The sequence below is a fragment of the Lepus europaeus genome, chromosome 1 (genome assembly GCF_033115175.1).
Source record: "Lepus europaeus isolate LE1 chromosome 1, mLepTim1.pri, whole genome shotgun sequence".
Lineage (NCBI taxonomy): Eukaryota > Metazoa > Chordata > Mammalia > Lagomorpha > Leporidae > Lepus > Lepus europaeus.
In genome coordinates, this window is record NC_084827.1 from 110,341,604 (window position 1) to 110,365,306 (window position 23,703).

At 38.5% G+C, this 23,703-nt stretch overlaps 1 long non-coding RNA gene across 1 annotated transcript in view; it reads left to right on the forward strand.

Annotated features, from left to right (window-relative positions):
* LOC133756942 (uncharacterized) overlaps positions 1–23,703 on the forward strand; it is a 389,510-nt gene that overhangs the window by 65,901 nt on the left and 299,906 nt on the right. The window lies entirely within an intron of this gene.

The following is a 23,703-nucleotide window of genomic DNA, read 5'->3' on the forward strand; positions in this document are numbered from 1 at the left end:
TGGGGAGATTGCAGTAACATCAGAAAGACTTTTGAGAATTTTTCATAATTTTTATTTTAAAAAAAAGTGGCTTTTTATTTTTGATAAAAATCAGAGTTTTTTGTGTTTTGGAAAAGATAGACTTCTAATAACTACATTTATCACCAGATTAAGTCAAAAAGTAGTTAGAAATTTCTGAAAATTTATTATTGTTAAAGATTTCATTTTTACTTAATTAATATATAGTACTTAAGTGGGACATTGCATCCAGAAGCCCTGGCCAAATAACTCCCCAACCAAACACTCAACCTATAGGTGTTCTCAGTGTACAGTTTTATTCTGGCACGCTATTTAAACTCGAGGCTCGCACTGTTTTATCACAGGCAGTGGCAAAAATCCTGAAGGAGTACTCACTGAAGCAAGCCAGAAGCAGACAGCGAGCAGGTTAGCCATCCTTCATCTTCACCCACTGATGACGCAGTCCTTGGGAAATGTTCCTTCACAGCATCTTCATGGAGGAGTGACCACTCAAGCTCTGCATCTTTATCCCAGGCACCATTTAGGAGTAATCATCCTTTTATTGAAACACTGATTTACTCCTTACTTTGGGCCAGCTTCCTGCAATGGAACACTTTTTATTGCTCAAAGTATCCCTATGAGGTAGACAACATTATGTCAGTTGAAACTTAGGGGCCTGAAAGGAATTGGAGAAATAAAAAAATGTGTGTCCTTGTGCAGGCCGAGGTTCTATTCTTGATCTCCATGATTCTAGAACCTGTCCCTTAAAAGTAAACATTTGGCTGCATAGTATACATACATCAGTCTATGTTATAGTATAATAATAGATACCTATTGCAAGAGTTACTGACTACACAAGGTAGTTATCTACACAAATACAGTCCTCCATTTTATTTTTTTAAAGTTCTGTTCCTATTCCTCAAAGGAAATAAAATAATTGGAGATGGGTTATATGATCAAAGACACTTTCCTTTAAATATTTTATTTTGTATAATTTTATGAATTTTAAACAATGAGCAACAAAGAATTTTTTGTTATCAAAAATGTCACCTTTTCTAATAAAATGTTATGGATATTTTTACCTTTTCTGCTAAAACCACATCATCTTGATACAAAGTAATAAAATAATTGGTCCCAGAATGAAAGTCACTGCACTTAATCGAAATTTTATGTGTGTCATGTATTATTTAATATCTGAATTGTTTGCCTCTAAATCTTTCACGTGCACAGAGAAACATTATATATTAGATTTTGAGGGAAAAAAAAAACAGTATTTGGATTTGGGAGAATATAGAGCAGCCCTTGTTCTTCTCTTTACACTACAGAATGTGAGAGTAGAGAACCCTGTGCTCCATGCCCAGTTCTGCCTGATTATCAAGGTGATCATGGACTGCACCCCATCCAATAGCACTCAGATGTCTGTTCTTCCTTGGGACCTGCTGTAGGAACAAAAGGGTATAAATTCACTTCTTTAGGTCACTGGAGACAAGTGAACATTAGGTACTTTTCGATTTCTTGTAAACAGACATCACTGGATTGGTTAGGACTGAGGACAATGTCTCCAGAAGTTTCATCCTGGAAGGGAAGAATCAGATCTATTTGCCAAAGTCACTTTCACAGCAGTTTTATGCTTAATCTTTACCTTTTAAAACTGAGTTTTGTAATTCCAATTACTTCGGTCATTCCAGAAATGGTGTGGGACAGATGATAGGGTACAATGCATTCAATTTTTTTTTCTACTTTTTTGGCATGCTTTAGAATGGACTTACCAAGTCATTTGTCAATCCAAATTGGGATAAGAGGAGTAATAGTGCATTCTGATTAAAACTGTCTGTTTTCTAATATTTACAGTGTTTATGTTTTATCTCTGAAAGAGAATGGAGACATTATTTGATACTGTGAAAAATGTGAGTATTAGGTTATTAGAAGAGTTACCTATAAATCTCATTTGAAAACATACTTTAGACAAAAGTAACATGGAGAGAAAAAAGAAAAAAAAATCCTGTTTATATCAGAGTCAAGAGTTTTGAAGCTGCTGTTCATTTTTTTTAAAGAATAATTTAATCTGAGAGAGCGGCAAGATGGCGGAATAGGAAGGAAGCACATTGATAGTTCGTCAAGACACACGTTAATATAAGTGGAGATACTGCAGGGTCAAGGAAGAGTAGGGGAGGAAACAGCAGAGGAAACTCTTCCGGAACTAGTGATTCACAGTGGACCTGCGTGGAGAGCGTGGGAGCCCAAGTTCGGGACAGCAGCAGCAGACTCAACGCACCAGCGCTGGAACGCGAGGTGAGCCGAACCTCCATAGCCCGAGACACCAGCGGGCAAGCGGAAAGAGGAGGCTAGAGGGAACGAGGCTTGAAACTCCGTGGGGAAAAGTTCACCAGGCTAACTAGAGGAGAGAGAGGAAAAAAAAAAGTGACCGATACGGACACGAGTCTCTCTCTCTCCGCTCACCTCTCAAAGGCGAGCAAGACAAAGAGCAGGCGCCATTTTGGACATACGTCATAAGCAGGGCGACCTCAGGTCTGCACCGGCCCTGAGCCTAGCAGAAAAACCTGACTCTGGGGGGAGGGGTGAAATAACTGGAGATTAGCATCTAACTTGGCAACCCAGTGGGAGACTGCAGGAGAATTGGAGCCCACACTGAGGGCAGCACAGATTCCTGTGTGGTCCTTGGGAAAGAGCTTCCGATCTCTGGCTCCTGTGGGTATATCATTTGCCTGCTAATTACTACCTCCAATTACGTTCAGCTGTGCGGAATTACTTCCCTTTTGAATCAAAAAAAGAAAGAGATTTACCACGCCTAACCTGGGAGTGTCATCTTTGACACACCCTCAGCCCTGAGGAACCAAACACAGCTCTCAGTCCACACTCATCTCAAGCCTCTAAGGCTCCACCGAAAGCAGACAGTCCACTTAATAAGGAGCCATAGTGTAACAAGAAAAAACACCACAGTGAAGAAACCAAATATCTCCAACATGCCAAACAACAAACGCAAAAACCAAGCTAACAAGAACAAGGAAGACACTATGACGCCCCCAAATGAAAAAGACACCCCAATTCAAGATTATGAAGATGATGAGATCGAAGAAATGCAAGAAGCGGATCTCAAAAAATTGCTAAGAACATTAAGAACTTCTCAAAAACAAATTCTTGAACTACAGAAATCCTTCATGGACAAGATAGAAAATCTCTCTCGTGAAAGTGAAATATTAAGGAGGAATCAAAATGAAATGAAACAACTACTGCAACAAGAAACTCTGATAGTGACGAGAAATCATAATGAAATGAAGAATTCAATAGATCAAATGACAAACACATTAGAGAGCCTTAAAAACAGAATGGGCGAAGCAGAAGAGAGAATATCGGACTTAGAAGACAGAGAACAGGAAAGGAAACAGGCAAACCAAAGAAAAGAAGAGGAAATTAGAAATCTAAAAAATATTGTCGGGAATCTACAGGATACTATTAAAAAACCCAACATTCGAGTTCTAGGAGTTCCTGAAGGCATGGAGAGGGAGAAAGGATTAGAAGGCATTTTCAGTGAGATACTAGCAGAAAATTTCCCAGGTTTGGAGAAGGACAGAGGCATCTTAGTACAGGAAGCTTATAGAACCCCTAATAAACATGACCAAAAGAGATCCTCACCACAACATGTTGTAATCAAACTCACCACAGTGAAACACAAAGAAAAGATCCTAAAAGATGCAAGAGAGAAACGTCAGATTACTCTTAGAGGATCTCCAATTAGACTCACAGCAGACTTCTCATCAGAAACCCTACAAGCTAGAAGGGAATGGCGAGACATAGCCCAGGTACTAAGAGAGAACAACTGCCAGCCCAGAATACTATATCCTGCAAAGCTCTCATTTGTGAATGAAGGTGAAATTAAGACTTTTCATAGCAAACAGAAACTGAAAGAATTTGTTGCCACTCATCCTGCCCTGCAAAAGATGCTTAAAGATGTGTTACACACAGAAACACAGAAACATGGTCACCAATATGAAAGAAGGTAAAGGAAGGAAACCTCACAGCAAAAGATCACAGGAAGCTCAATTTATCTTTGACATAGAATTAAACTCTGATGCTCTGTTAAAGCAATGTGTTAAAGTAATCTATTGTGTTCTCTTGATGTCTGTTAAATTCTAATTGTTCAAAAACAGCTGAATTTTTATTAAGATCTATGGGTTATGTAAATATGTGCTTATTTTCAAAGATTTGAATAATCACCTTGTAACAAGATCAAATTTGGTCTATGAGTTTATAATTTTAAACATGGCGACTTAAAGTCTTTTGTCATCCACAGTTATATATGATTTGCTGCTCATGAAACTAAAGCGTTGTTGGTTCTGTGTGTAGCTGTCCTCCTATGGGTTCCTATGGACTTTTTCCAGCCACTTCCATTGTATTCAGTACTTTGGGATGGCTCTGTAAACAGATGAAGCCAATAATGTATTAACAGTACCAACTGAGAGAAAGTATGGTTAACTGAGGTTACTAAAAAAGCAATTCAAATCAATTGGCAATCTACAAAAAGAGTTAAAGATTTTAAAAGCTATTATTAAAAACGCTATATTGGTCTATTATGCTATGTTAAATGTGTGTACATATTGTATGTCCACATGCGGAAATTTTATTAAGAGTCTTATTTTAAATGGCTTATAGATAAGATTGTCCATAAATTTAACCTGCTAAAATCAATCAAAGATACATTTTAATTTGAGTGACCTGAATCTATGTATCATATGTTTTAAACTTGTAGGTAGAAAGAAACTAAAAACATTTTATATGGTTGTGCTTAAGTTTGCTGGTTAAACAAACTACACCATGTTAGATATTTAAGAGGTATTTTCAAATACATGATTCTTAAAATTTATAGAAGGCATTGGACCTTCTGGTAAATGTTTTCTTAAGTTGTTATCTAATGGTTGAAACTGTTTGCTAAGTATTCATGTGATATTGCTATTGTCAGCAAGCGATCTAGGACTTGCTCCCTCATTTCTCTATTCTAAGCCCAACTTGTTCTTTCATTTCTCTATTCTCTTCAAGATAGGAAACTAAATCTATTATGAAGGAATCTGTAGGACGCACAATTTAATCTTTAGACCTTATAAAAGAGATGGCTAACATTTTTCTGTAATAGCATAGCCAAAATAAGAACTTAAATAATAATCTCATAGCTAGATTCACTTCGCCATCAGCAAAGTATACAGTAAGTAGAAAAAACCTCCCTTTCAGACCAAAGGGAAAGAAAGTTTTAAAGTGAGAATATAATTTTCCTCATGGGCATTGTCTACCTTAGAAAAACTACTACAGAACATGCCTGTGACTATAGACTTGTAGTTCAGGCCACCGAAGATTAGAGATGGGACACGGGCACTCCCTTGACTTGCATCCTCTGGTCTGCTTTAACACAAACCAGGAGGAAAAGAAAGCTAGGCATCAGAAGCAATGGGTGGCAGGCCTATTAATGGCTGATCTATACAGTGATCTGCCCTCAAGGAGACCCAACAGGCCAGTCCACTGCAGTGGCTTTCAATGAGGTAAGCCTGGGCTTCAGCAGAGGTCAGCTTGTGAAGAGCCCTGGCAGCTCTGCCAAGAGTTGGATCACTGGAAATGGACCTGCCCTGGAGTCGAAGGATTCCCAGGTCAGAGCCACAGATCTTATTGGCTCTAAGCTGAAAAGCCCTTCACTCAGCCCAACTTCCAAAGTGACCACTGCAGCTGAGGGTGAGGTCAAGTAGGGTCAGCAACATTGCAGGCAGAACTGTAAATTTCTTGTTAGAGTTGCCACCTGCCTTTACCTGGCCAGCTCTCCTCCCAGGCCAGCCAAGTCATGAAAGTCAACAGAGTGCCTTCCCCTAGGAGGTTCACACTTCCCTTGGGATATACCCCATGTGAAGAGATAGATAGGTCTGGGCCTCTTAACTTACAAGGCCTAAAGCCCACCAGATTATTATCAAGCCCCTTCTATCAGGTTCTATTTGCCTCTCAATCAGAAAACTTAATTGTAGCTTAGACAGCACCTTTCTTAGCTCCTCTAAGAATGACTCTGTCCTTTGTTCTAGACCCTGTCTAGCGTACTTGGGCCTCATTCCTTTGTAATCATAACCTCTACTCTACCACCAATGGCTCTACTCCCAACCTGTGTGTACTGATGGTCCTCTTCCCCACTTAATGCTGTATAATTGTTCAAACCTGGTTAATGCCACTCTTAGGATCATTGGTTACTATTCTCACTCTGTCTTTTATGACCTTGTCTAAATATGATCAGAGTCGGCAAACTTGGAAGGCTTCCATAGCCTTGGCAACTCATGACGACAGCCTAGGGTGGTTACTGGTGCCATAAACTAGAGTGTCAATTTGTTGGGTCAACAACAGGAGCCACTGTGCACTTGCTCCCCATGTGGGATCTCTGTCCTTAATGTGCTGTACATTTTGATTTGATGCTATAACTAGTACTCAAACAGTATGTTTCACTTTGTGTGTCTATGTGGGTGCAAACTGTTGAAACCTTTATACTAAATTGATCTTCTGTATATAAAGAGAATTGAAAATGAATCTTGATGCAAATGGAAGGGGAGAGGGAGCGGGAGAGGGGAGGGTTGCGGGTGGGAGGGAAGTTATGGGAGGGGAAAGCCACTGTAATCCATAAGCTGTACACTGGAAATTTATATTCATTAAATAAAAGTTTAAAAAAAAAAAAGAATAATTTAATCTAACCCCTTTATTTGAGTGCATGAGGTTTCATGATGTTATGGATTTGCTGAGTCATGTGCCCAGTGTTGGAACTTGAATGCATACTTCCAGGCTTGGTAAAGTATTCTTAATGTTGATGGAATGAGAGTAAAAGGTTACTAAAGTAAGGAAGGTTGGATATTTCTATTCTGTGATATTTACCCAGAAATCCTTTCCCAGGTAGTACCAGTAACTAATTTGCTTAGGTGTAGAATGGAAATCGAATTTAAATACAACTAAAATTGGTCTGTCCTTTTAACATGTTTTTCAGCAGCAGTTTTTGCATATACTGTACCATCTGAAGCACGGGGTACTTACTACAGGTGGAGCTTCCAGTAACTTAGGCAGTTGTACCGTATCAGAAACTACAAGGACACAAATTTTAGGGGTACTTGTGAAAAAATTGGCTTCTAGAAGGGGAATTATCTCCTTTGTGTAGGATCTGAATAGATGTCTCTTTGGGTTGGGGAGGGAAGCTGTATTAAACTGATATTGCGGCAGTGACTTTGGTGATCTGGAGACTGTTTTAAAACTTAAAAAATAAAATTAATCTGCATTAATGCCTGATTATTTTTCAAATTGTGCTCAAATGAATATAATCCTTTAAATATGAGAATTGCCTTTTATTATGCATGAAATTTTTATTTGATTTTGATAATCCAAGGCCATGGCAAGGATATATGAAATTCTCTGCACCATTTGAATAAGGGGATCATTCTTGAGGTTTTGAATTTTAAATACAATGAAATGGTAGAGACAGTGATGAGTAAATTAATTTTTGAAAAAATATCTACTGCCACTATTCATGGTTTTGTTAATGTTTCATTGAAGGTTCTTGCTGTTTTTCCTGACCTCGTTGTTTTAGACCAGTTTTAGGTTCACAAAAATATTGAGAGGAAGCACACCGATTTTCCATAAACCCCCTGTCCTGACACAGGCATAGCCTCGCTTATTATCAAAATCCCCTATCAGAGTGTTATATTTGTTACAATTTAAAAACCTCCATTGATAAATCATAATCACTCACAGTCCATACTTTACGTTGGTGTTTGCTCTTGCTGCTGACATTCTGTGGATCTGGACAAATTTATAGTGACATGTATCTCCCATGATAGTATCAAAGAGTGTTTTTACTACCCTAAAATCCCTCTGTGTACCTCCTGATCATCTCTTCTACCCTTTTCCCAAGCCCTAGCCATCAAGACAGTTTTTCTTTTTCCTTTCATTTACTGTATTTGAGAGGCAGAGAGATAGGTAGACAGATCCCATCTGCTTTTTCACTTCCCAAATAACACAACAATCAGAGCTAAGTAAGTATGAAGCTGGGAGCTGGGAACTCAATCCAGATTTCCCATATGTGATAGTAGGGACTCAATGACTTCAACCATCACCTGCTACCTCTCAGGGTCTGATTCCCAGGAAGCTGGAATTGGGTTTAGTGTTTCATATCTGTGCCATTTTTAGAATATTGTATAGTTGGAATCATGTGATATGTGGCCTTATTTCAGACTGGCTTCCTTTACTTAGTAATCAGCAATTCAGTTTCCTTTATATTTTTTCATGGTTTAGTGCCTCATTTCTTTTTAGTGCTGAATAGTATTCCATTGTGCCAGTTTATTTATGCATTCATATACTGAAGGACATCTTGGTTGCTTTTAGATATGTGGCAGTAACAAGTAAAACTACTAAAAAATCCATGTGCTCGTTTTTATATGAACATAAGTATTCAACTCTTTTGGATAATCACCTACAAGAACAGTTGTTCATATGGTACAAGTATGTTCGGTTTTGTATGAAACTGCCACATTGTCTTCCAAAGTACCATTTTGCATTCCCACTAGCAAAGAATGAGGGTTCCTGTTGCTCTCCATCCTTGCCAACAGTTGATATTATCAATGTTCTAGATTTTGGTCATCTTGCTAGATCTTTAGTAGTGTCTTAGTATTTTCATTTCTGTTTGTCTGATGGTACATAATATGGAGCATCTGTTCGCATGCTGTTTCCCTTGTGAAAGTTCTTTGATGAGGTATCTGTTAAGTCTTAGGCTCATTTCTAAATTGGGTTGTTTGTTTTATTGTTGTTGACTTTTTAGAGTTCTTTGCATGTTTTGGATTATAGTACTTTATGAGATGCATCCTTAGCAGATATTTTCTCCTGCTCTGTAACTGGGCTTCTCATTCTGTTTATATTGTCTTTCACAGACCAAAGTTTATAATTTTTATAAAGTCCAGTTTACCAATTATTTCCTTTCACAGATTGGGTCTTTGGTTGTAATATAAAAAAATCATAGCCATACCAAAGATCATCTAGATTTTCTCCTATGTTACCTTCTGGGAGCTTTACAATTTTATATTTTACATTTAGGTCTACAATGCATCTTGAGTTCATTTTTGCAAAAGTTATAAAATCTATCTCTAAATTAATAATTTTGCATGTGGAAACACAGTTGCTTTAGCATCATCTATTGAAAAGACTGTCTTTGGGGCTGGTATGGTGCAGTGGGTTAAGCCATCGCTTGCAATACTGGATTCCTGTATCAGAATGCCAGTTTGAGTCCTGGCTACTCTCTTTCCCATCCAACTTCCTGCTAAGATGCCTGGGAAGGTAATGTACTTGAACCCATGCCACCCATGTAGGAGACTGGGATGGAATTCCTGGCTTCTGTCTTTGGTCTGGCCCAAACTTGGCTATTGCAGATATTTGGGGAGTGAACCAGGGGATGGAAGATCTTGTCTCCCCCACTTCCTGTCTCTCCCTTTGTCACTTTGCCTTCAAATAAAAAAAAAAATACATATTTTTTAAAAAAAAAACATTTATGTATTTTAGTTGAAAGACAGGCTTACAGAGAGAGAGGAGACAGACAGAGATCTTCCATTCCCTGGTTCACTCTCCATATGGCTGCAGTGGCTGAAACTGGGCCAGACCAAAGCCAGGAGCCAGGAGACTCTTCCAGGTCTCCCATGCGAGTGCTGGGGCCCAAACACTCGGACCATTTTCTGCTGCCTTCCCAGGCACATTAGCAGGGAGTTGGATTGGAAGTGGGGCAGCCCAGAATCAAACTGGTGCCCATATGTTATGCTGGCACTGCAGGCTGCAGGCTGCGGCTCAACCTGCCACACCACAGTGCTGGCCCCAACAAAAAAATTAATCTTAAGGAAAAGACTTATTATTGCTCATTTGTTTGATCTTTGCTCCTGTGTCAAAGATAGGATGACTCTATTTATAGGAGTCTGTATCTGAGTTCTCTGTTCTATTCCATTCACCTAATTGTCTATTCATTTTTTAAAAAATATTTTATTTCTTTTCCTTGAAAGTCAGATTTATGAAGAGCAGAGAGAGAGAGAGAGAGAGAGAGAGAGACTTTCCATTCGCTGGTTCACTCCCCAAATAGATGCAACAGCTGGAGCTGAGCTGATCTGAAGCCAGAAACCAGGAGCTTCTTCCAGACCGCTGACACAGGTGTGGGGGCCCATGGACTTGGGCCATCCCCCACTGCTTTCCCAAGCCCCAGTAGAGAGCTGGATCAGAAGTGGAGAGGCCAGGACTGGAACCAGTGTCCATATGGGATGCCGGCACTGCAGGAGGTAGCTTTACCTGCTATACCACAGTGCCAGTCCCTTGTTTTGTTTTGTTTTGTTTTGTGTTTGTTTGTTTGTTTACAAATACCACACTGTGTTGGTACTGCATCTTTGTAGTAAGTCTCAAAGTCAAAGTAATGTCAACCCTCCAACTTCATTCTTTTCTTTCAATATTATATTGGCAATTCTGTGTCTTTTGCCTATCTATATAAACTTTAGAATTAGTTTGCTCATGTCTACAAGATATCTTGCTGAGATTCTGGTTGAGATTGCATTGAGTCTAACAAGTGACAGTTTGAGTATGTTGAATCTATCCATTAACATAAAAATGTCCATTTATTTCATTCTTGGACTTCTTTCATTTTTATAGATTTCCTCTTGGCAGTTAAGTTAAACAATGCAAAAAAAATCCATACTAGTACTCAAAATCTGGTTCTTTCATTTTTCTTTAGTTCTTTGGGGCTATTTTAATTAATGTTAGGAAAACAAAGGCTTATATCCTATCTTGAGCTTGTGAAATGTGGCTGCTAAAAATCCTCTTAGAGACTTGTCAGGAAGCATTAGCAAATCAAAGTGTTGAAAACATACAACAGTTAAAAAGAAATCTGTTCAACTTTTAAATCTTGGTTCAATTGTTAAACAAATTTGGTAACTGGCACAGCTTTTTTACTTTTCACACATTATAACATCCTCCACAATATTTTTCTTTTGAAACTATTTTGGAAACTATTAAGTTATATAATTCTCATTCCAGTAGAAGGAAACATTCTATCTTCAAGAGATACAGTTTCTCCAGGGTACCATATTTGAAAAGAAATTTACCACAGGGTGAAGAGGGATTTTTGCCAGGGACATTAAACAACAAAGCAGATAGAAATTTCAACAGAAAGCACAGAATTATTTATATAATCATTTCTTAATTTGCACAATAATATCCCTGCATTCATGTTAAAAGATAATTCCCTGTAAGTGATTCTATAGTGAGGGAATCTCATTGTCTTTCAGATTGAGACCTCCTAATTGTAACTTGACACAAGATTGGAACTCAGACCATAGAGCATTTCCCTTAACAATCTTTACTAAATATTGTGGCAGCTCACAAAGAACTATAGTTTCCTCCACTCACACCGGCTCTGAACAGATATCTAGATTATGATTCAAGTTATTAACCGTAGTTTCAGATTATGGAACAAAATTTTTAAGGGACCTTTTGAAAGTCAGGACCATGTAGGAGTTTAATGCACTTAACAATTAGTACTACTCCTGTGACAGGTAGGAGTTTAAGCAAGTTTCCTGTACATGCCAGCATGAGTTAGCAGTAACATTCAACTCCAGAGAATGTAAAATAATTGAGCAGTAGAGCTGAGTAGTTTGGTCACTTGAAATTTTACAAAATTATAGTTGGAAACAATAGAATGAAAAAGAAAAGGGAAGGACCCAAATCAGAGTAAAAATATACAACTTTTGGCCAGCGCCGTGGCTCACTTGGCTAATCCTCTGCCTGTGGTGCCTGCAGCCCGGGTTCTAGTCCCGGTTGGGGCACCGGGTTCTGTCCCGGTTGCTCCTCTTCCAGTCCAACTCTCTGCCGTGGCCCAGGAGTGCAGTGGAGGATGGCCCAGGTCCTTGCGCCCTGCACCGCATGGAAGACCGGGAGGAAGCACCTGGCTCCTGGCTTCGGATCAGCGAAGCACGCCGGCGGTAGTGGCCATTTGGGGGATGAACCAACGGAAGGAAGACCTTTCTCTCAGTATCTCTCTCTCTCTCACTGTCTAATTCTGCCTGTCCAAAAAAAAAAAAAAAAAAAAAAGTATACAACTTTTAAAGCCAACAAAAATATTATAATATACCTGTATGAAAGCCAATAGTAATGAGAGAAAAGATCTTTTATATGTCATTTAAGTTTGACCATTACCTAATTACGTTATTAAAAGTCAATAATGAGCACAAATGCAATTAGTAGAAACAGAAGTAAAGGGAAAAACAGAATGATTTAAATGAAGGTCATTCCATTCCATTATTAATCAGCATAGGTAATTAGTATAATGTTCTTTCCTTTTTTAAATGTCTGCTTCCTGGTAAGTCCCTTCACCTTAATAACATCCCATGAAAAATACACAAATGCTATGTGTTCAGAAGTGTTTCTAAATAACTTTGCTATGATTGTTCGAATTTTTTAATTAAAGGACATAAACCTCCTTTTTTTTTTAAAGTTAGCATTTTCAAATTTTTGGGAAAATTCTTCCAGAAAAATTTTTTTCAAATTTGGGATGTACAGTGAACAGATGCTTCCTTCCTTCCTTACTTTATTGAGAATTAACTATTCTAGTACATTAACTTGCTGCAAGCTAAGCACAGAAAATGAGTAAGAGTTTCTCTTTAACTGGCTTTCGTGACTATTTAAGTAAAAACTATGTCTGCTTGTGTATCTGGTACACAATTGTCTATTGATGTCACTATCTCCACATTACACAAAGTGTGTCATCTGTCCAAGACTGGATCTTCAGTTATTAATGCTGACCTTGTGATCATTTGTTAGGTGGATAAGCTCAGTTTGTAATAAATACATTCATAAATTTTCATCCTAAGGACAATCTGGGTGTCAAAAGGAGCCCTCTGGTGATTGGTTTTTTTGTTTGTTTCTTTGTTTGCTTACTTTTAAAAATTTGTTAATTTGAAAGACAGTGTTACAGAGAGACAGGGAGGAGATCTTCCATCCATCTATTGATTCACTCCTCAAATGGCTGCAATGGCTGGGACTACTGGACCAGGCCAAAGCCAGAATCCAGGAACTCCATGCATGCCTCCCACATCAGTGGCTTTGGCCCAAGTATGTGGGCCATCATCAGCTGCTTTCCCAGGCACATCAGTAGGAAGCTGGATCAGAAGCAGAGCAACCAGAACTCAAATTGGTGTCTATATGGGATGCCAGTCACAAGCAGCAGCACAACCCGCTGTTACAATACCATCACCCCTCTGGTGATTCTTGAAGGGATGTAGTGTGTTGGTGAAAGGCACTATGGTATGGATATTGTAGGACAGAAGAAAAGCATTGCTAGTTACTCTGTTAATTAGAAATAACGAGAGAGGGAAGTAAATTAAATCCTGCTGCCTCTTTGCTCAGACTCAAAAAGACATTGATCAATTGAAGCTTCTTAAAGTTCCCTCTCAAATTATCTCAAGTTCTTAATGATGCTTACTCAAGTTCCTGCTCTCAAGAATTTCTTCTGCATGTGCAATTTCTGTGGTGTCTGAAGGTGATCTATGAGTCAAAAAGATGTGCTGAGATAAGGCAGGGGTGAGATGAGATGAGGAATTTTCCTTGTCTGCAAAGAAATAGATCTACTCTGAAAATAATTTCAGAAGAAAAATAAAAGCCCGCTTAACCAACAGAATACAATTTCGTATTTTACAGAAATATACTTCCAGTGTTACTTGACTATCCAGGGAAACTATTTTTGGATTCCACTAAGTAAATTGTAACATAAAGGTACAAACTTCTTAAAATTGTTTAGAAGATTATTGAATTTTGTTTGACACCAGAGATGACAGTGAATGTGATTAATTGCCACTCATAATTGCAGTTTCATTTCAGTGGTTATTGCTTGTCAGTATCAATTAATAGCTCAACGAAAACCTCATTCATTCCAGAATATTAAAGAATGATGGCTTATGGGAATTATGCTAAACTAGCATTTTCAATTAGATTTTGAATTTTATAGGGTACTGAATAATAGTTTACGAGGTTATAATTGTAAGTACCAGTGAGTTATTGTTGAATTGTAATTACTATAATTATACATGTTTATCTGGAGAATTGTAATTAATATTGTCTTCATGTTTAAAAATAGAGTATTGCACTTAATTTTTTACCAAATGTATAGATTCTGAATTTCACATTGAATGTAATAGGTTACAAAACTGAGCTAGTATATTTTTGAAAAATGAGCCACTCTAACAATTTGGAAGAAATGTGCTGAGCATGAATGTAGTATAAACTTACTGGGTGTTGAGGATAGCAGGGAGAGGTTAAAGGCAAGCACCCTTGCAAGACATAATTCAAGATATGAATCTCTATGTATGCTGGGCATGGTCTGAACTCTGTGTTTAAATATTGTATAATTTGCTGTATGAGTTTACTGCAACAGGGATATATAAAAAAGTAGTAACATAGAATGCAGTACAGCTTCCTAGCTGATGGTTGAAATTGGAATTCTAGTTTCCTTCTAGCATGTTTCTGAGTTTGCTTCCAAAATTACTTTGTCCATAGAATTCTACTTTCCATCAATCCAATCCTCAGACTCTAAAGAAAGCACACCTAAATCTCAAAGGCGATGTCATAAAATACAAGCTTTGCACTTAGTAATACTTCATGAAGTACATTCAACAGGAGCATTTAGCATTCAAATAACACTCTCAAAATGTAGCAGAGAATTGAGCCACCTAATACTGAATTTAAAATTCAAAACTGAAATCTGATGGAGTTATTAATCCTGAATATTCAGAGTAAATTGAAGCCAATAATTTAATTCTTTCTTTCTTATCATAACCATACCAGTAGCATTCAGCTAAAAAAAAAAAAAAAAAGAAAAAAGATAGGGACAATTTGATCAAATCAAGTGAACATTGAAAGAAGGTCTGTTGTTTGGGAAACATGACGGTCTCCTAGTTCATTCAGCTGACAGTGTGGTTAATTGTATATTAACAGCTTTGAGAAAGAAATGAATGGACTAAGTCATGGACTCCAATTTCGCTTTTTCCAGATTGCTACCTTCATCAGCTAGACTTATGGAGTTGCTCAAATTTTCTCACGATTTTGTGTATTGAGCTCAAATTATGCCGTATTTTCTTCATTTGCTAGTGTTTCTTCATTAATGAATTAAGTACCTGTATAACTGTCAATATAAATTTAGGAAGAATGGGAGAGCAGAAAATTAGAATGTAAATGAATTTTAAACAGGACAACACGGAAGAGCAGAATAGAAATGTTCTCTCTCAGTTAAGATACCATTAAATGCATGTGTCTGCATCCCATAGCAGAGTACCTGGGATCAAATCCGGGCTCTGGTTGCTGACTCCAGCTGCCCACTAATGCAGACTCTGGGAGGCAGTCGGTAGGTGCTCAAGTGGTTGGGTTTCTGTCACCCATGTAGGAGACCTGCATTGCGTTCAGGGCTCATGTCTTTGGCCCAGCCCTAGCCAAAGGTAAACCAGTGGATTGAAGCTAGTGTTTCTTTCCCTCTCTGTCCCTGTCTCTTGCTCTGTCTCTATCTCTCTCCTCAAATAAATTTTTTTAAAAAAAAACATATCTCTCTTATTTTGGATAAGTTTTTTCCATAAATGCTGCTTGAGGTAGCATTAGCCATTCTGGTAACACTGTTGCCTCCTATTGAACTCTTCTACAAAGAAAACTTTCCTTAAGAGCTATTAAGTCATTTCCTTCCTGACCACCTATGCTTATGTATTTTTTCTTTGGAACATAAATGCAGACTTTATGGAATTATGTGTCTAGAATTAGATGACCTGTCTTCTGTTTATGCCTCCTCTCTACTTTCTGGCTCCATGACTTAATGAAATTACCTTTAGTTCTCTTAGCCTTGGTTTTTGATGATAAGAACTCTCTCAAGGTACTGTTTGAGGATTAAATAAGTGATACATGTACATATATAGAAGAGAACCTGAACACAGTAATACCTAAAGTAAAACATTGTTGCTGTTGCTTCTTTTCCTTTTGCATTAGGGATTGTATTGACTTCACAGGATTGGCTGTAACCCAATTGTGGACTTTCTCTAGATGTGGGTACATTTATGTTAACTGGAGCCCACCATCCCAGCATGTCAATCTGCTTTAGTGCCCTAATGCTGTTTTTATAGTTTTTAGCTCTGTGAAAGCTGCAGATATGAAAAAATTGCCTTCTACATCTTCATACAGGTCATTTATAATGATGTTCGAGACATGGCTGAGTACAGAGCACTTTGGCACACCAACATGGGTCTCCTTGCCAGGGTGAATCTAATCTCACACTCCTTACACAGTGATTCAACCAGCTTTGCATCTGTTTAACCCTATTATTATTCAACCAACACATCTCTATCTTGTGTATGAAGATATCATGACAAATATTATGAATTGATATTCTGAAGTACTTACCAATGTCTGTCTCTAGCCTCTAGTTGAAGTTTTACATAGGCAGTCTGTAAACTTAATTATCCCATTTATCCAGAATATCACTATATCTCCTTACATACAAAGAACAAACTAGGGTGAACCAAAGGAATATGCCTTTATTATTATTATTATAATAACTTGACTTCCAAGGCATATCCAATTATTTTAAAAACAAGGAACACACATATTGGATGCTGGCACAGCAGGCAGTGGCTTTACCTGCTACACCACAGTGCCTGCCCCCTCTAAGTAATTTGGTAATCATTTAGATATTGTATAGAAAGAAATATCTGTATAATTAAAATAGTACACTTTCAAACTTACCTAATTAGACTGCTTTGATGTACTTAACCACTTAATTGCCATTCTCAGTTATACACAAAAAAGGCACAGGCTGAGGAGAATTTTTTTTTAGGGATAACTGAATAGTAACTTACTATTTACTAGTTCTCTGAGCTATACTTGATGAAATGCAGCACAGAGGCCTAGCAAAGAATTCACATCTGATCACAGACTTTCCCAACATAGTCACTAAATATCTGTGAGATGAGTCATGATTGGGACACAGCATTGATTATTGAGGAGCAGTGCTTATTAGTGATGGACTGTTATGTCTAATCTTTCTCTTTTAAGATGTGTGGTCCTGGGGCAGATATCTAGTGCAGCAGTTAGGAAAGTGCTTTAGACTCCCTGATCCCATATTTGAGTGCCTGGGTTCTAATTTCCACTCTGCTACTGATTCCAGCTTTCTGCTAGTGCACACTCTGAGTGACAACAGGTGATGTCTCAAGTACTTGGGTCCCTGCAACCAACATGAGAGATCTAGACTGAGTTCCAGGCTCTTGGTTTGAGCCTGAAAAAGCATTGTGTGTTATGGACATTTAGAAAGTGAACCAGGAGATGGAATCTCTGTGTATCTCTCTAGCTATCTCTATCTTTCCCTTTCCAATAAATTTTTAAACATTTATTCTATTTTATTTGAAAGGCAGAGTTTCAGAGAGAATAGAAGAGACATAGATATCTTCCATCCACTGGTTCACTTCCCAAATAGCTGCAATGACCAAGGCTGAGCCAGGCTGAAGCCAGGAGCTTCTTCCAGTCACCTCAAGAGTGACAGGGGCCCAATTCATACTCTGCTGCTTTTCTAGGTGGATTAGCAGGGACCTGGATCAGAAATGGAGAATATAGAACTCGAACTGGCACCCACATGGAATGCCAACATCACAGGTGGCAGCTTTATCTGCTATATGCTGCAAGGCCAGCCCCTCAAATAAATTTTTTGAAAATATTTATTTATTTGTTTGAAAGATAGTTATAGATAGTGGGGGAAAGAGAGAGAGAGAGAGAGAGATCTTCCATATGCTGGTTTACTCCCCAAATGGCAATAATAGCTAGTACTGGACCAGGCAGAAGCCAGGAACCTAGAACTTCATCTGGGTCTCCCACATAGGTGATGGAGCCCAGGTACTTGGACCATCATCTGTTGCTTGCCCAGGTGCATCTGTAAGGATCTGGCTAGGAAGATTCTCATCTAGGACCAGCCCTCAAAAGGGAGCCAGCATCGCAGGCAGTGGCTTAAACTGCTGTGCTACAAAGCTGGCATCTCATAATTAAAAAAAAAAAAAGATATGTGGTTTCCATTTATGTAGATGGTATTTGCTCCAAGTGTGACTGTTCACAGTCTATTGGAGAATGAAGGATGAAGTAAAGGAATTCTGCTATTCCTGGTTTGACCCATTGCCATCTTTAACCTCCAAACACAGTTAGAAGAAAGTGAAGAGAATGAAGAAAATCCTACCTCTAAGTTCTGTCAGGTACCATTATTCCAGGTCTCCAAGAACACCGGGCTTCATATATTCAAAGACTTTCAGTACGTCGTTGTCCTCTGTCTCCTTTCTCCCTCCTGTTTGCAAACACGGAATGCACTCTTGTTGAGCAAGTTACCACTTGGTCATGAAAACAGCTTGTGTAACTAATGGCATCTTGGTAGAACTGAATATGAAATCTCGAAAACCTCAAGGAGAAATCACGAACTCTCCTTTTCTGTATTTATATGTGATATATAATACTTAAAAACACTTTCTACTCTGTGCTTACTGCATCACAACATTTCACAAGTCCTGGTACACAGACAGATTTGTATGATAGAAAGGTAATGAAATTGAAACAGTATTCTAATGCTAACAATTACACTGAAAAAATTCATTCTTTGTCCCTCAAGATGTGCAATTGTAAAGTGGAAAGATAGGACTAGATTAATAATGGCATACAGACCAATTAAAAATGAACATCTTTATTTTAATGTTTAGCATCTGAATAAAGTGGCAGATTGATTTGCTAAGGAATGGTGAAGAGTGGCTGGCACTGTGGCTGAGCCTCCTCTTGCAACGCCAGCATCTCATATGGGTGCTGGCTTGTATCCCAGCTGCTCCTCTTCTGATCCAGCTCTCTGCTATTGCCTGGGAAAGCAGTGGAGGATGGCCCAAGTGCTTGGGCCTCTGCACCCAAGTGGGAAACACTGGGGAAGCTCCTGGCTCCTGGCTTCAGATGTGTCCAGGTCTGGCCCTTGCGGCCATTTGGGGAGTGAACCACCAGATAAGAGACTTTTCTCTCTGTCTCTTCCTCTCTCTGTCTGTAACTCTAATATCAAATAAATAAAATATTTTTTAAAAATGGTAAAGAAATAAATCACTTTCGATCAGTCAATACAGATGAATCAATCGATAATTCAATCCATGCTACCTTTCATAGTGAATATGTTGCTCTTCCTGACTCACAGTACTTGTTTAGGCTTAAGCATTTGTGATTTACACATAACAGTGGCATTTTTTGATATGAAATATGGCTTCAAGGATTACACACATTAAAATGAATCTCCTTTATTCCATGTGATGCTTGGGAGTAAATATCAAGTAGTATTCTAAGGTTACTTCAGTCAATAATGTTCTTAGTTAGTAAAATTAACTTAGTTTCCCCATAGTAATTTACCAAAAAAAAGTTAAGAGAAGTCAAACACACATTTAAAAACTGCCCCTGTAACTCTATTATACACGTAACTTTAAGATGCTCATTTTCTTTGAAAATTAGTATATTAAAATCTTGCATAAAATAAGCAATGTAATTTTTTCCTACCCCACATAATTCCACTCTAATATTTATAATTACATATCATAAACCATAAGCAACAGCAATGTTCTTATATTCATTTTGTACTTTTTCATTGTATGCATGCTTGGCATTATATCAGCTTGTGAACAGTTTCTCTTATTTGCTTGTAAAAGACAGCTCTGGGCTCTGGGAAGGGCCATGTTGTTATCACCTTGCCCAGCTCCCTGGCAAGAGGAACAATCCAAAATCATCTCAACAGAACAAGAGGAAGCTTTCCCAACTACAGCTGTGAACACTTGGTTTATGAAAAGTACTGAGACTCTCAAAAGACAACCCAAAATGCAAGTGGCCTCCATAGGCTCTGGGTTCCCCAGATCACATTAAATCCCTTGCATGACTTCTGTCATAAGAAAAGCAACTTTAATATCCCACTGGAATCATGACCAATAAGTCTTGGTCAGGATTCCCCATTTGCATCCATATATTAAATTTTTGTTGAGAGTTTTCAAGCAAGAAAAAACTCATCTTTGAAAATCAAGCACAGATAGCTTCAGCTTCCTTAATAAATGTATTTTCTCCAGAGAACAGAGCAACTGAAACCTGATTTTGTAATGAGGGTTCTCTTATGATCAGAACAGATGTCCTCATAGAGAAGACAAAAAATAGCTTGGGCGAGGATACTTGTGTTCAGGAGTTTTAACCTAAATATTTTTCTCATGTAAACATGTTCCAGGGAAGTCTTAAAAGTTTAAAGTCAGTGGCCCTGGAAGTTGAAAGGTCCTAAGAGTTGTGGGGACATTTGGAGGGCAAACAGACCACTTTTTCCATCACAATTCTAATATTCAAATCACAGAATGTAGTGTGTATAATAGGAAAGCTAATAATATAGTGGGAAGCATTTCCTTTCAGCAGAAAAAGAGAAAGATACAAAAGGAACAGATGGTGATAAGTTTGGTAATAGGGCGAAGCACTAAATAGTCTTTGACAGAGCTTGCCCCCAGATAGCAAGCATCAGGGTTTAAATCATTTCTTACGTTGCTCACTGACTTTCTTTGCCTACTAATAAGTCTTCAGACACTGAATTTAGTTTTGGCTTGACTTTGTCCTCTGTTAATATTATGTATCCTGTTCTGAATTTGTTTAACCCTATGCTCCTAATTTTGGTTTCAGTACCCTTTTTTCAGTCCTTTTCCTCCTCCAAATGAAATTTTATATGAAGCCCTCAACTTTTACTATTTTCTTCCTAAAAGTCTGCATAACAGCAAGAAAAACCTGGAAAAGTGGTTCTCAACCCTATCTGTGATTCAGAATTAGTTGTGAAATATTTGGGATTTTATTTTGCTTTTCCCCTTTAATAATTCAGTTGCCCTGTCTCTACCCAAGAGCAATGAAAGCTCTAGAAAAGAGAGCATGATGCTGTGAGGATCATCTGGCTGCATCATAACGTGGCAGAGGCATCACGTGGCAAGACAGAGCAAGCCAGAGAGAGCGAGCTCTTTTTAAGCTTTTAATTCATTAATACACTGACTCATGAATGGACTAATTCATTCATAAGGGCAGAGCCTTCGTGACCCCCATCACCTCCCAAAAGTCCCACTTCTCAGACACCATTAACATACGACTGTGGAAATTAAGTTTCCAATGTGAAAATCGAGGGATGCATTCAAGCCGTAGTATCCATTCACCCCATTCTAGGCTCAATATAAGAAATGTTCTGTTTATCACCAAAGATGTTTTCTAATAAGATTTTTAGATTATTTGACAGCATTCAAATTCGATTGGTATTAAAAGTTTTCTTTTGCTACAGAGTAAATGATCACATTGTCCTTCAACAGCATTGATTGAATGCCTGTATCACAATAATATTTCTTTCCCTGTTCAAACCATGTCCACTTTTACCTGTGCAAACCACTGTGGAAGTGAGTAATTTCAACACAATATATTATGTGCAATGGAATTGTTAAAGAGAATTGTCCTTAGCAAGGCTCAAATAAAGTGCTTATAATCAGTAGAATCATACTTCTCCATCTGATTGCTCTACTATTCATTTAGTCGACAGTTTAGAATCATCTCTTGTGTATATACTCTGACATTTTTTTGCAATTTATTTATTTTAAAGAGAGAGAGAGAGAGGGAGAGAGAGAGAGAGATTAATCTTCCATTTGTTAGTCCACTCCCCAAGTGACTGCAGTGGCTGGGGCTGAAGCCAGGAGCCTGGAGTTCAATCCAAGCCTCACACAAGGCTGGCCGTTTTCTGCTGCTTTCCTAGGCATATTAGCAGGGAGCCAGATTGGAAGCAGAGCAGTGGGGCTTGAACTGGTGATCTGTTCACAGATCTGCATCACAGGCAGTGGTGGCTTAACCCACTGTGAGCAACACTGGCCCTCATCCTCTGAGATTTTTAATCCACTGGAAGTTGTATTTCCTAGGTTATACCTTAAACAAACTAAGGGTCTCTGCTGGGTTATGTGTTGCTTAAAAATATTTCTTAAGCAAATAGATCCGGGCCTCACTAGATAGCGTGGTTCTTGTGAACTGGGTATTTTCTGATCCCAACCCAAGCAAGCTTCCTGTGCCATTCTTGCAATTATATCAAGGGAAAGCAATAAATAACAAAATAATGACAGGGAATAATATTACAAGACCAACATAATGCCCGTTAAATCAGAACATTAATTTCAGGAACACAGAGGCTTTTCAAAAACCATAAAGAGAGTTGCAAATTATTTGAGAAGCCTTACTCCAAGTATTTCCAGAAGGTAGCTGTCCTTCCGATTTATGTGTTTGTCTGTTGAGAGTCACATGGGCCCTAAAAGTCAGAGTGCCCAGACATAATTTCTTCCATCTGCATTCTGTTATTGTTTTGTTAATAATGGTTTAACTTGACTTGCTCTGTATTCTTGAGCATCTGTGTCCTAGTGATACTGCAGTACTCTTTTCTCTGCCACAGGTTATCAGCAGCTTGCAGAGAGACTGTACCGAGATAGAAGGATAGCTTCTCTCCAGTGAACTGATTTAAAATGAAAGGAAAACCAAGCTCATGTTTTTTGGTCCATCTCCCAGATTATAAAAACTGACTATCTCATTAGTGATTAAAACACCAGCTGTTAATGTCTTGGAGCTGGTTGACCAGTTTAATTATCTTGAAATCTGGCTAAAGTCTTTTTCTTTTAGCCAACATGGGGATTTCATTCTCTCCAAACGCACCCCAAAGCAAAAAATGTCAAATGGTCCTGAAAAGGGAGTGTTGTTGCCTGCCAGGGGTTTCCAGACATTGTACAATGTTGTTTCAGCAGTACTAATAGCCTTTGATGCAACTAGCTTTGTGGTTAATACTGCAATGGCATCATAAGTTTATTCACAGTATACTCAGATATGCCAAGAAAATATTGTGTCTTTATTGTCCAAAACTGCTCTTATCTCTTTCACTAGTTTCCACTAAGTATAAAACAGAGATGTTAAAGTTTACCCAAATATAGCCTGAAGACAATAATTTAGTCTTTCTAGATTTAACTGTTTCTTTCTCTCTCTCTCTCTCTTTTTTTTTTTAAGTCATTAGATTACCACATTTCCTCCATTCCTTATTTTGGTTCTTCCTAAGATGGTGTTGGGCATAGGTGATCTTGCACACTGGAAAGTGAGATCCTTCAAGCCCCTGCTGGTCCCTGGGTATGTGTTGGCATCAGTCTACAAGTGCTTCATTCAAGTCTGTCACTGGGCGGTCAACAGGAATGTGCTGCTGTGTTCAGAGGCAGGGGTAATCTACATAGTTTAACCTCTTAGGTCCAGATCAAGGCCCAGAGAAGTTCCCTGGCCAGCTCAGTCTCACATTTAGTTGAGCCTTTGCTGTGTTTGCTGAGGCAACTCACTGTCTCTCAACTCAGCATTCCTGCCATGTGGCCCCTGAATCAGCTGTGCAGCTACTGACTGTGCTCTGCACAGTGACTTTGCTGTAGCAGCTCCCTGTTGGTAAGGGTCTACTGCACACTGCAGGCTTTTCTCCAGGCTCTAACAGAGGAGAGGTTTATAGCTCCTTGGCTCTCGGTATGGCCTTAAAGTACTATAACATCTGCAGATTCAACCCATGGAAGCAAGGTTAGAGCTCAGGAG